A 14,310-nucleotide genomic window follows, 5' to 3' on the forward strand; every position below is an offset into this window, starting at 1 on the left:
AAATGCCTTGGAGAAATCCAGGTAAATAACATCCACTCCATGTCCGGATTCTAGATTTTTCAGTATTTCTATGTGATGCTGTAAGAGTTGTGAAAGACATGACCGGCCTTGTCGAAATCCGTGTTGCTAATTGTTATGAAGTGAATTGTTGTCCATAAACGTCGATAGCTTTTTAACTATTATCCTTTCAAATATTTTTATAACATGTGACGTTAAGCCCACCGGTCTGTAATTCTTCGGGTGCAGTCTGTTACCTCCTTCATATATAAGTGAGATGATCCCATGTTTGAGTATAAGAGGTATTTCTCCCGTGTCTAGAGACCGACGCCAGAGCAGCAGCAACGGCAATGAGATAGCCCCCGCGCACTTTAGTAGGATAGCAGGTATGTTACCATGGCCGCTGCTGCATAAATGCTGATTTCTGAAATGGCATGCTCGATGTCCGACTGATCGAAATCAGTGTCCCCTAGTGTATTATCATTATCTCTCTCCCCCTGTTCGTTTGATTCGTTGGCTTGTTCACTGTGACTGAACATAGACTTATATTGATCATTCAGGGCATCAGCTATCTGTTTCGGCTCGGTGATTAGCTCTGCATTGACATCTAAAGGGCCAACCCTGCTTTGAAATTTGGTCTTTGATTTTGCGTAGCGAAAAAAGTATTTGAGATTCTGTTTAATGGCTAATACTGCTTGTTGCTCTGCTAATCGTAGTTCATTTTCATGCGATTCTGTTATCTGCTTTTCAGTATCACGTAACTTCCGACGTAGTTCGTTGCTCTCTGTTGAATTCGCAGTCATCCGCTTAACAAACCTCATTCTCTTCCTCATCAGGATTTTGCGATCGCGTGGAATTTTACTACGATGTTGTTGTCATTGCTTCTTTTTAAGGGTGTACCATTGACAGATATCCAGAAGCTTACAATGAATCAAGTTAAATATCTGTTCACTCTTCGTATTATCTGTTTCTGTATTCCACTGTATTTTGTGCAGTTCGTCACTGATGGTTATTTAGTTTGTGTCTTCGTGGAAGAAATTCAGTGTTGTAAATGAATTGCTCTGATTTACATGGTCTGATGCTCCAGGTTGTACGTTCGTTGTAGTTTCTGCCACTACAAGTCTTTGATCCGATAGGCTGGTATCCTCGGTCCTGATTCCCGCAACCAGCTCTTCATTACTGGTTAGGAACAGGTTTAGTATTACACACACACACACACACACACACACACACACACACATTAACGGTTCCACTTTCACTGTCAGTGTTTTGTCCATATGCATACTGTTTGTCCCTCACGTACTGCTCACAAACATAAGACACGCACACCCCCACCCCCCACAAGCACATTCACTCACCCACACTCGCTGCTCAACTTTCACATACATATTCACGTGTCTCGACTCTCATACACTGTCCACTCCATACACTACAGTATCCATTCCTCACATACTGTATATACTCACACACACACTGTTCTATCCTTCTCACATAACACTCGTGCTCTCACACTCACTGCTTTGTCCCCACAAATACTGCTCTATTACAGAGAAATAATATCATTAGTAAGATGAAACGCCGATAACTCGTTCCCCGAGGTGTCAGATCAAGGCGTCGCTAGGCGTACCTCCGCCAAACCTTGCGCACGAAATCGCTATATAGCCTTCATGACCTTGCTGACTTAATCAGTTCAGTCCCTTCATACTGTATCGTTGACAAAAGTTTTGTCGAAGTCTTTTGAAAAGTTCAGGATATAATGCTACAACGAAGATGAACAAAATCAGCTGAATAACTATGACCTTGATCTTTAGCCCTTTGACCTTGCAGACCTAATCGGTTCATCGACCTTTCATACAGTATCAGCAACAAAAGTTTGGTCGAAATCTGTTGAAGGGTTCAGAAGATATCGCGCCCACAGGAATATACTAATCTGACCCCATGTGACTTTGACTTTTGACCCCTTGACCTAAATGTCCTAATCAATTCATCCCCGCCTCTTAACACTGACAAAAATCTGGAAGAAATCCGTCAACGGGTTTAGGAGATATGGCGTCCACAAGAGTGTTATGAGACACAGACCGACGCACGGACAGACCAATTACTTTAAGCCTCCTCCACCATATGTGGGCAGAGGCATAAAATGCTATATCCGTATTCAACTTAAGATCTGACAGGAAAGATGCGATGGCTTTAATTTTAGGTTCTTGTCAGTTTCTCCTTCTGTAAATTAACAATTCATAACTTGATGCTAATAAGTGATTTTCTGCCAATTGCATAGAAAACTTCCGGTTATTATTTGAATTAAATTTGTTTGATCAATGACAAATCTTTTTCTGCAGGTCCATAGGGATCATTTCATGCCTCCGCCCACTTTTGTTGGAGGAAGCATAAAGTGACTGGTCTGCCCATCCGTGCTTGGATGCGTGCATGCCTGGGTCTGTGTTCCTAGCACTATTTTGGGCGCGATATCTCCTGAACCCATTAACCGATTTTCACCAAACTGATGTAGTGATACAGTATGAAAGGGCAATGAACTTAATAGGTCGCCAAGGTCATGGGGTCAAATGTGAAGGTCATATGGAGTCGACTTAATTTATCCTTGTGGAAGCGATATCTCTTGATTCCCTCGACAGATTTCAACCTAACTTTGGTTAATGATACAATATGATGGGACAATGACCTGTAAGGTCAGCAAGGTCATAGAGGTTGTATGCCGAACCCGTGCGCAAGGCTTGGTGGAGGTATACCAAGCGATGCTTTGCATTAACAGCTCTGGACCCGAATTCTCGGCATCTCGTTATTCTCTCTTAGGCTGGCATAGTAGTGAACTTCTGTGCCTTTTATCTTAGCCAGGTATTAAAGGAAATATAAAACAGAACGTTACACAACATTGTTTCAGATCATATGAAAATGTGTCAATCAGCGGGAGGATGGAGCCTAGAGTGGATTCAGTTCCTTGCTGGAAAAATGACATGCTACCCTGACCAGTGGAGAGGTGACACCAATGTTTCCTAGACCTGATTAGTCACCTGCGCCTCGGTTGACCTTCATTAACCCTTTCATCACAACATGTCTCCCGTGAGCTCAGTAGAATATCCTAGGACAATCAGAATAACTGTTAAACTTGCAGCTTTTTTTTTTTTTTTTCGCTGAGGGAGACGTTTTATTGGCACAGTAGGTTTTGTAGCATCTCAACATTTTGTTGACTACAATTTAATATTTCTTCCGCATGTAATTTAGTGCTTCATAACCCTCTCCATCCGATCACACATTTTGGGGAATATTCTTGCTACCATCATATAATTTTACTCAGCTTCTAGGAAACTGATCAAATTGGAAATTTTATGCAAAGCATTCATAAACCTTTACTACATGAGGCTTCCCTTAAACATGGTAACATTTGCAAGTAGCGAGAATGGTCTGGAAAAGTTCGTCAACGTAGTCAAGTGTTCATTACAGTCTGCACCAACAGGTAGTATAAAGAAAACGTGACCGGAGAGATCTTGGTAATCACTAATTATGCTCTTGTTAGTGTGGTGAGAAAAACGAATGGTAAATTTGACTGAGAAGGGGAAGGCAATAAAAAACAAGCTTCTTGTATTGCCATGCAATACACAGTCCCCTACCAGATGATAACCAAATATATGTAATTGACCTTGGGAGTAGATGGCTGGTTGTTCCGCACGACAGACCGTCATGGTATGGGGAACAATTGTGTGAAGTTATATCAAATATGTCCGTTCATGTGGAAATTACAATGCTGATGCGAATGCAGGTATGGCTGTTGTATGACAGCACCCGACCTTGTTTGAGCCCGAAGTGTGGCCTTGACCTTGGGAGTAGATGGCTGGTTGTTGCGCGTGACACACCGTCATGGTATAGGGAACAACTGTGTGAAGTTATATCAAAATCAGTCCATGCATGTGGGAGTTAAAGAGCGGACACGAAATTGTGGACGGACTGACGCGTCCATATAACATGGGACACTTGCTGACAAAAATGCATCCGTGCTGCGCATCAAGTATTATGACGTCACGAGGCGGTTCTTCAGCTCAGTTGCAACTTGCTCACGAGCCACAGGCAGGTGAGGGTAAACTGATATGATCTCGACTCCTCTTCCCAACTCCCTTAGACATGATCTAGGTAATTCTCTTGGTCTTGTCTTACGGACAGAGAGAGAGAGAGAGAGAGAGAGAGATGATAATGCAGTTAATTAAATCTAGTTCTGTAATATATGAGTGGATGTACACATTTTTTTCTTTAATTCCTACATTTTCCTTATATTTAATGAATTATCTAACTATTGTCATAGTTAGGAAGAAACCCTTCATCAACCCTTACCTACCTACTCTTCATCAACCCTTCATAAACTTGTCAACTCCTCAACATCTCATGAATGTCAACCTTTTATCAACAACATATTATCTGCCCGTAAAATTACTAGAAATAGTGTGATAAAAATAAATGAAAATAAAAAATCAATAATTTATATGCTGACAAGATATTTTATTACAGTTCCTGTCCAAATATCGTTGGATTCATTTTCTGTGTTAGCCCTAACGCATCTCCCTCCCGACCCTTCCATTGCGACATATTATTATATAGACTTTGGACTGACGGACGTACTGACGTACTAACGGAACCGCGCAAACGTAGGGGACAAAAAACGTTGTATGAGGACTGGAGTGGTTTCAGGGAAGGCAGAGGATGAGGTAATCATATACACGCACTAAAAATGTGTGGTAAAAAAGTTCTTGGATGAGGACAGAGGCGGTTAACAGCAACTATCTACTAGAAGAATGCATATAAGTATATGCTAAAGCAGATCAGCAAGAACTGTGGAATGTATTTGGAGCATATGCGGTACAGAATAGAGTATCTAGAACCATCCAGAGAATTTATGGTGGAGCAAGACCATGTATGAGGTTGGATGGTGCAGTGAGTGAGATTCAGTGTGAGTGTTGGGCTGAGATAAACGTGTGTCATGTTACCATGACTGTTTTATGTGTGTACAGGTGGAGTAATGAAAGAGGTGCACACTGTGTCGTATGGTAGGGAAGTGGTTTACAAGAGAGGATGGAAACAGGAAGACATCGCTGCACTTTTGTCCATAGATGATGCTGTGCTAACAGCAGACGTTGAGTAGAAGTAGCAGTTTTGGGTTCTTAAAAATCTATGGCAGTATGAATGAAATACGGACTTTAAAAATGAGTGTTAAGAAGAAGAGTGGTGTTTAGAACTGGCACAGGTACAAACTAGAGGTTAAACTGAATGCATATGAGTTCATGAATTTAGACAGTGCTTTGGGAAACAAAATCATAATGTGGATGACAACTTAAAAGATAAAGTGAAATAAGTGAATTCAGAGCAGTGACGAGAATTGGGAATGCGTATGTGGGGGTGAAGCAAACATTGCATGACTTTTCGTATAATATTTCCACCATTAGAAAACAGTAGTTAGGGAAGGGTAATTTTCGACGGTCATAAATCAAGAGTGAGAGCTGTTGAAGTAACTTATGTCAGAAGGGTCTGTGGAGTGAACTGGACAAATCAAGGCAGTCGTGAACAATGTGGTGCAGGGACTGTTGTGGGAAAATATGTCAAGAAGGACTCTGAGACAATTCGGCCATTCGGAACACATGGGGAGCGACAGATTGACTTGGAGTGTGTCGAAGAAAGATGTAGTTTGGACAAATGTTATCACAAAAGGGAGAATGAAGCGGTGAGATAACATGATACAGGTGACTAGGGAGGATGGTGTGCCAAGGCAAGAGAGACCATCACTGAGTACAACCAGAAACGCATGAGGGTCCTTTTGTCGTGGCTATCCCCAAAGGATGCGACGTCAGGCAGAAAACAAAGTTACAGGGAGCGAATGAATGTTGCTGGGGTTGTATTACAGGGGCGCAGTTTTTTTTTTTGTCTTTCTTACCGGTATATTTTGCATAGTACACTTTAGCAGATTCTTTTGTATTCTGTACCTTCATAAACCGTTTGCCAACTTATGTTTCCTTGGTCTGAATGAAATAACTTTTAGTCAGGCAGAATATTGGGAAGGGGAAGCCAAGGATGAGATGGAGGGAAGGAGTGGAGAGGTATATGAGAGAGGGTGTGTGTGAGCTGGGAGCAGGGCAATGAAATGGCGGGGGACAGGGCGACATGGAGGCGATTTGCTTGTGGCCACCTCTTACGGGATTAAGGCGTCTGGCAATAGCCAGATAGATTGAATATAGGGCAGTTCGTTACAGGTATAATACAGGTTATACTACTCTAACACTCTGCGCTGCTACAAGTATGACCGTAGGGAGAGTCAGAACTAAAAAGTTCGACGATCTCGGTGGTCAGCGAAATTTTGTATATTTGTGAGTTAATGAGAGGAAAGTGTTTGGGAGAAAAACGGATATACCTCAGATAATGCGCGAGGGTAAAATAGTGGAGAACAATAGACAGGATGATAAGTGGTGGGAGAGTTGCGGAGGTGAGGCCGAAGTGAGGCTTAGTGGAGCTTCATACAACAAACAGAAGGAAAAAAAAAATCAGAAGGAACACTCAAAGAGTGTAACATACACACACACCAAGTGGGGTAAGGGCCGAATATTTGACTTTGCCCTGTAACCTTGAATTAAGACAGAAGTCTTTCAAAATCATATTACTTCATATTCCCCAATCATTAATGCTTTCACCAAACTTTGACTGAACTCAGATCAAAACTACTTCAGTTGCCTCTGTCCAGTGATCCTAACTTAATTTTTCCTGTGGCCTGGGCCTGTGACTGATTGTTCTCAAATATATAACCTCTTTATTCAGTTGCCTCTGTCCAGTAATACTAAACTTAATTTTTCCTGTGGCCTGGGCCTGTGACTGATTGTTCTCAAATATATAACCTCTTTATCCATGCTTTAACGTGAACCGTTCCACAAAGTTTAATATACATCCAATAAAACCTTCCCATGTGACCTTTCCCTTTGGCCTGTTGTTTTCAGAAACAATAATTCAACATCTTAGGTGATCCTTAACCCATCCGGCTTCGATCCAAACCAGATCAAAAGTGATTAGTTCATAGACACACGGATTGAACTTTCACACTGCCCCCTCACCATTATCTACGATTGATTGTTCTCAAAACTGAATTCATTCATTCGTGCCTGACCTCTTACAAGTTCAGTTCAAACCAGACCAAAAGTGAGCTGACCTTGCCTTGCGACTTTTAAATCTAATCTTTTTCTATTGCCATGATCTCTGACTAAATGCCTTCAAAATTGAATTCTTTTATTATTCACTTATCATCGACCATTTCACAGAGCTTCGTTCAGATCGGAAAAAATATCTGCTGAAGCTGATTTTGCCGTGAGACCCTTAACCTTTAAAAATATAAGAACTGGTTTACTCATTCGCTGACCCTCAATCTTACCACCAGTTTGCTTAAAACTGGATCAAAACTGGTTGAAATATGTTGTTAATCCGCCCACTGAAATCTGAGCTAGTTCTAGTTCTGTGGCCTTGACCTTTCACAGACTGTTCTCAGACCTGAAGCGCTTAAATCATGCTTTACCTTAACCCACATTTGAATCATAATTTCATAAAGAAATGTTTTAATTAATATACTGTAGGTATGCCATACTTTGACCTACCATGCGACCTTGACCTTTGGTTTATTGTTTTAAGAACATCAGGTTTACCCATTTGTTGGCCCCCAGCCGTTATACCACGACTGGGTAAAATGGTATTAGAAAGGCATGATTCATTTTGCTAGTACATACACGAACAGACACACACACACACACAAACACACACACACACACACACACACACACACACACACACACACACACACACACACACACACACACACACACACACACACGCACAGAGAGAGAGAGAGAGAGAGAGAGAGAGAGAGAGTGTCCCGTATTATCCTTTCTGAAGGGTAGGAATCCTGTCCTAATTTATCACAATCTAGGACATTTAGGAGGAAAGTAACCCCTGTGATGACAGTACATAATCCATAAACCTTTGGCTGCATTTTATCGATATGGTCTTCAGCATATAGTGTATGATCTTCACCCTATCTGGCGTCTCAATCCGCTGAGTCACAAGGATTCATTAGAACGATTAAAATGACGATTCCTTTCTAAATTGTTGGCTGACATACAGGACGAGGTTTTTGCATGGGTAATGGAACAGAAGCCCTCGGACAAACGACCTGTCCATCATGGTGCGCGCCACAACAGGAAATCAAATAGCCATGCCAATAACACTGATTGACAGGCGAGGCTGACACTGGTGGAACCAGTGAACTAAGCGAGCGAGCGTCTCTCCACAGTTCCTACACCACTAAAGGTCTGAAGCTTGGAATCACTGTAACTCGTATTGCAAATATGGAACTTGCAAAAATTTTGGAAAGAAAACTCGTAATATACAAGAACAAAGAATTAAAAAAAAAGAAAACAAGAATGGAAAGGACAGTAAGATTTACTCCCTCATTACCCCTTGTAAACCTGTGGGCTCGAGGCTAGGCTATGGTAAACAATTTCACTTTTGCTTTACCCAGGTGACCGGCCTATCTCTATCGTGTATCTCAGCAATACTTGTTTGTTTTTGTATATCCAGATATTCAGGCTTCTGCTATATTATTTCGGTTTAATAGCCAAAATGACTTAACTGTGACTATTGTAGTATTCTGAGTACAGAATACCGATAGTTTGATTATGAATAAATGGAGGTATCGTCAGTTTCGCTGAACATTGATGAGACTATTTTTTTTTATTATTATTATTCTCGTCCGTGTTTCAAGATCCTACACGTTCAATCTATGATAATGGGAAAGAGGTGATTATAGTAAGATGATTTTAAACATTTTATACTATTTTTTTTATATTTTTCCTCCTTTCCATAATTTCTAATTTTTTATGGCTTAGTATTAGAATATACTACTAGAAAACAAAAAATAGTTTCTAAAATGATTGTTAAGAAGTAAGATTGGCAAAAGTGCACGGATAAGAGACGAAAAGAGCACAGAAACAGAAGCATTCCGCCAGCTATAAATACATGTTTGTGGTTAAGATATGGAATGTGGTAATGAGTATAGGTCTCCAAATCTGCAAAGGGCAAAAGTGCTAAGATAAGAGGTGAAAAAAACACAGAAACAAGAGAGCATTTAGGACTGGAGGAGATTTCAGAGACCTCTACCCATTACTACATTCCACACATCATACGCAAAATTGTAGCTGGTGGAATGAAGTAATGGGTATAGGTCTCCAATCTCCTCCCATCCTGAATGCTCGCTTCCAGGACTGACTGGCATGCAAGGTAGCGTTTAACCTACTGTTAGCCTTCTACACAAAAGTAGAAAACGCTGTTGTCGAAAAGAAGAGATGAAGTTGAAACCCAGAGAAGAACGCGGCAAGCTGTAGCCAGCTATGGCAGAGCGTGGATGTTTAGACTGCAGTTGACTCGTAGAGCATAGCTCCATTGCTACTGAAAGACTAGAACGAGGGTGCCTTCCTGTGGAAAGAAGTGTTTAGGTAGTTCTTTAACTGTAGGCGACCTGTGGCTAACCCATATTGTGTAAAACGATGAAACTGCAGGTGACCGCGATGCGGTTTTCAGGCCGTAATGTGCGAACCTTAGCCCGAATGCTTTTCTGAACATGAAAGAAACATCTACACTTGACAAGAAGCAGTTTGGTGTACAGTACTCTTGCGTAAGCCATTTTGTTTTGGAGTTATGGCTGATGAAAAAAGAAAAAATGAAAAAAGAACAGAATAGATATTTTTGCAGTTCGATTTTGCGACTCCTTCGAAGGTTAGCAAAAGACTTAGCGAGTAGTTCTGTGCTTGAATTGTAAAGGTCTTTTAGTTCATAAGCTTAAAACTGGCCATTGCTACCGTTTTCGGGCGAACGCTCCTATACCCTATGTACAGGACATCATTTTGAGCCTGCTCCATTCCCACTTATGGAGTGGCTACCACACTCCATGGTAAGGAGCGCCAGCGTTGCCTTGTGCGAAAGCATTCGAATATGCCTGAGGCAAGTGGAGATTTTTCGATCATGTAACTATTGTGTCCTTGCCTCAAGATCTCATGTCCGGAGAAATGCAATATGGGAGTGCCTGTTGCTATTTCTGTATTACACTGTCAGTATATTACTCATTTTTTGTTTACTGTACATATCGTTCATCTTTATAAGAAAGGAATATGAGAGAAACAAATGCCTTAGAAAACCTGGGAGCATACATAAACATGAGTCATAGTTTAACCTAAGTATCATAGGTAAACATGAAAGATGTGTACAGCATTTGCGAAACATAGGTAAAAATAGGGTACATAGTATGAGTCATAAAGTTATAAACATAGGAACTGTTAATATACAGGGAACCAGTAGATGAAAAATGGAAGCCTTAGGTAACCAGAAGAGCCATAGTTAAACTGGTTCTTGTAGAAAAACTGAGAGCCATAGGTAAACAAGGAACTATGTATAAACAGGAAGACAACGATAAACAGGGAGTAACTGACAACGAAGTGCTACAGATGAACAGGGGAACTATTATTAAACAGTGGAGCCTTAGATAAATAGGCCATAGAAAAACAAGGAAACCATCGATAGAGTATCCTTTTTAAGTAAAGAGCTTTATTAAACAAGGAGCAAATATATATGACAGACACAGATAAAAACGAACCTCAGGAAAACACAAATGCCTTGTAAAGAGGGTATCCTTATTAGTCCCTTACCGGCCAAACTGGTCGGTGATTATAGGTTTGCGCAGTTCCATTAGTATGTTAGTACGTCAGTATGTCCATCAGTCCGTCCGCAGTTTCGTTTCTGCTGTGTAACATCCACATGCATGGACAGATTTTGATTTAACTTCACACAATTGTTCCCCGTACACGGTGTGTCGCGTGCAACAACCAGCCATCTACTGCCAAGGTCGTCACACTTGGGGCTCAAACAAGGTCGGGTATTGTCATACTTTGCAGCCATACCTACATTCGTGTCCGTCTTGTAGCTTCTCCATGCATGGACAGATTTGATATAACTTCACACAATTGTTCGCCATACCACAATGGTGTGTCACGCGCAACAACCAGCCCTCTACTCCCAAGGTAAAGGTCTTTACATACCCATATTGTGTACACAGTAACTACACACGTATTGCAATCATACCCACATTGTATATACAGTTCATATGAATGGTTATCATCTGGCAGCGGACTTTGTATTGCATACAATACTTCATTCACTTCTTTGATTAGGAATCTTGGCTAAAGGGGGGAGCTTTGTTACGCAAAGTAACCTTATTAAACAGGACAACTTTCTTAGCAGTGAATCCTTCTTAAACAGGGTAGTCATAGTGGTAGATGGGGGCGCCCATAATACACCCACTCAATGTAGTGCTTCGTTTGGGTGACTATATAATGAGTACCAAGACTAATGGTTTACTGTAACCCAGGAAACCATTTATTTTTCTGGGAGGTAATCATGTAGCAAATATCGGGTTGATGTTGATCCATGTTATTGTGCCACTGTTGGTTGGATAGAGAAACGCAAATGACATCCATCCAGGAAATAAATCCAGACTCTTCTCTGCTCCTCGCTGTGGCAAGACAATGTCTAGCGAAAGTAAACATCGGTTCACTGAGTGGGATGGCCTTGCAGGGACGGTTGCATGCCTACTGTCGGTGGATCTGCTAGGCCAGACAGACCTGGGTTGTTCCATAATCACCACCACCATCACTACTACTACTACTACTACTATCACTACTGCTACTACTACTACTACTACTACTACTACTACTACTACTACTACTGTGTAATTTATTGAACAAGAGATCAGTATTAAACAAAGGTATCTTATTAAACCGGGGAACCTTATTAAGCTTGGGATTCTTAATGAATATGAGAAGGACATAGACACTGTAGCCGTATTAAACAGGATAGCCTAATAAACACTCAGGGTCCTGAGGTAACTCTCATCTGAACATAATCGCCTAGCGTCAGCTGAAATAGCATTCTAAAGTGGTCACCACCAAGGGAAAGTTACTGGTAACAGTATTAGGAGTTTAAGCTTCCTACAACTCGCTCGTAGATGGATAAAATAGCCTGCTTTCAGTCGTAATAAAATACGGGAGTTGTTGCTACCATGGAAGGATTGAAAAACGGAGGCACAGATGAGGAAGTGAATATTTTTAGTACTTTTCAGCCTCCTTTAATCCGTCTTCATGCATAAATTGGAATAAATTATCTTTAAAATATCATTCGAGGAAAAATAATGTATTGCCTTCCTCTACATCTTGTATGTGATGGTGTAATTCAAGCAATCTTTAGGTTCTGTCGCCCCTGCAGTATATTACGCACTGTTGAAAGTTTGGACGCTTCCTCTTTTCCACGAGACCTTAAATTGAATTAGATTTGGTTTGCTCAATCTGATGGAATTAGGTTAGGTTATTTTACGTTAGCTTTTGTTTTGTTAGGTTAGTGAAGGGTAGGTTTATTTGTAGTTCCTCTTCGTGAAGTTAGGTTAGGCTAGGTTAGGTTAGGGAATTCTGTTCGATGACGATAGTTTTGGTAAGATAAGATCAGGTTAAGTCAGGTTACGTTAGGTTACTGGAATGGCACTAGAAGAAAGGAATATTCCTCCTGGGTGTAGAAAACTCAGCACACAATGCTAAGGAAGCTTAGTGAAAGAAAATATTTTTGCCCAGGGTGTTACAACTTCCTTCCATAACACGCCATCCAACCTTGTTGATTTTTCTTGCTCTTCTTCCTCTTCTTCCTTTTCCACCTCTTCCTCTTTCTCGTCTTCCTCGTCTTCTTCCTCGTCATCATCATCAGCATCATCGTCCTCTTGCTCTTCCACTTCCTTTTCCTCTTCCTCCTGCTCCTCCTGTTCTTATTCTTCTTCTCCTTTTTGTTCTACTCGTTCTTCTTTTTGTTCTGCATCATCGACTTTTCAGTCAAGGCGAGCCCCTCTTGTGTATCTTAACCGCCTTGTGTCTGCTATATCCACCTCCTGCATACCCATTTCTCTCTTATCTTCCTTCACACCATCTGTCCACAAGAATCTCTTTCTCTCTCGATTCCACCCGCCCAATAGATTCACTCACCCTATCATGTTTCTCGGCATAATTGTAGTTGAAAGTAAGTTTCTGGCTGCGAAGGTTGAAATCAGACAGGATATTCAGACCACAAACTGGCAATAAGAGTTTAAGGGCTTCTCATTAACCTTTTCGCTACTACTGACTCAGGTATTTCGTTGAAGTTAACATCAAACGATTTTATTCAGCTGTAAGGGAATGCCCCAGTCAGAGGGTTAAGGAACGAATGATAATGCATCGAAGGCTTCAAAGATCAGTAAATATAGGTCTTGTCTGTTTTCTTTGCAGCACACTGATACTGGTTCGCTTATTCGTGTATTTTCGTAAGTAAAGTTAGGTGTTTTTACTCCCATTTCCACAAAATTATTTTTCTATACCCTGCTTGCGATATGAAAGTGGGTATTAGGTTTTGCTTGCCATGTGTGTGTGTGTGTGTGTGTGTGTGTGTGTGTGTGTGTGTGTGTGTGTGTGTGTGTGTGTGTGTGTGTGTGTGTGTGTGTTTGTTAACAGAATAGCTCAAACAGTTTTTTTCCGATATTAACCAAACTTCCTGGTCTAAGGTAAGGTCACGGGGCTACGTCAGTGTTTTATCTGGTAAAATGAATTTTCACATTTATTATTTAAATTGGATCAAACATAGAAGAAGGCTGCAGAGTAAGGCGAAACGGATTAATCATTTTCCAGAAAAAAATCAGTCAGAGCTCAAGGCCATTGGACTAAGTCAAGATTGGACCCTTATGAATGAATGTCAACAAAATAGCTAAATCAGTTTTTATCTGATCTTGATCAAACGTGATACGAGTACTGATGATCCGCCACGAGGTTGATTAATTACTCATGAGAGTAATACGTCAAAAGTCAAAGTCACATGAGAAGGTCAGTGTGAACAGTTTTTATTTGATTCAGATCAAAGTTTGTGGAAGGCCGAAGGAAGACGATTTTGAGAACACTCAGACGAAGGTCAAGGTCGCTGAGAAAAGTGAAATTCCACTTCACAGACCAAGGTTAACTCAAACACAACTGATCCGATTTTAACTAAACTTGATGCAAGGGTTAATGGTCAAGAAAAAATGATGTACGTTGATTGCAAGAGCAATGGACTGAACATCAAGGTTACAGGGGCAAAGTAAATTTTCAGCCCTTAGATCAACTGATGGATGCTGGTAATGTAGTCTCTGAGTGTCCCTTCTTGTGCTATTAGTATTATTATTCTCCATCT

The 14,310-nt window shown here is 40.9% G+C and overlaps 1 protein-coding gene across 1 annotated transcript in view; it reads left to right on the forward strand.

Annotated features, from left to right (window-relative positions):
- LOC145415116 (carbonic anhydrase-related protein 10-like) overlaps positions 1–14,310 on the forward strand; it is a 201,410-nt gene that overhangs the window by 8,827 nt on the left and 178,273 nt on the right. The gene's annotated exons all lie outside the window — the stretch shown is intronic.

Source organism: Coenobita brevimanus, chromosome 13, assembly GCF_032717465.1.
Source record: "Coenobita brevimanus isolate Jiangsu-jjx chromosome 13, ASM3271746v2, whole genome shotgun sequence".
In the NCBI taxonomy this organism is placed as follows: domain Eukaryota; kingdom Metazoa; phylum Arthropoda; class Malacostraca; order Decapoda; family Coenobitidae; genus Coenobita; species Coenobita brevimanus.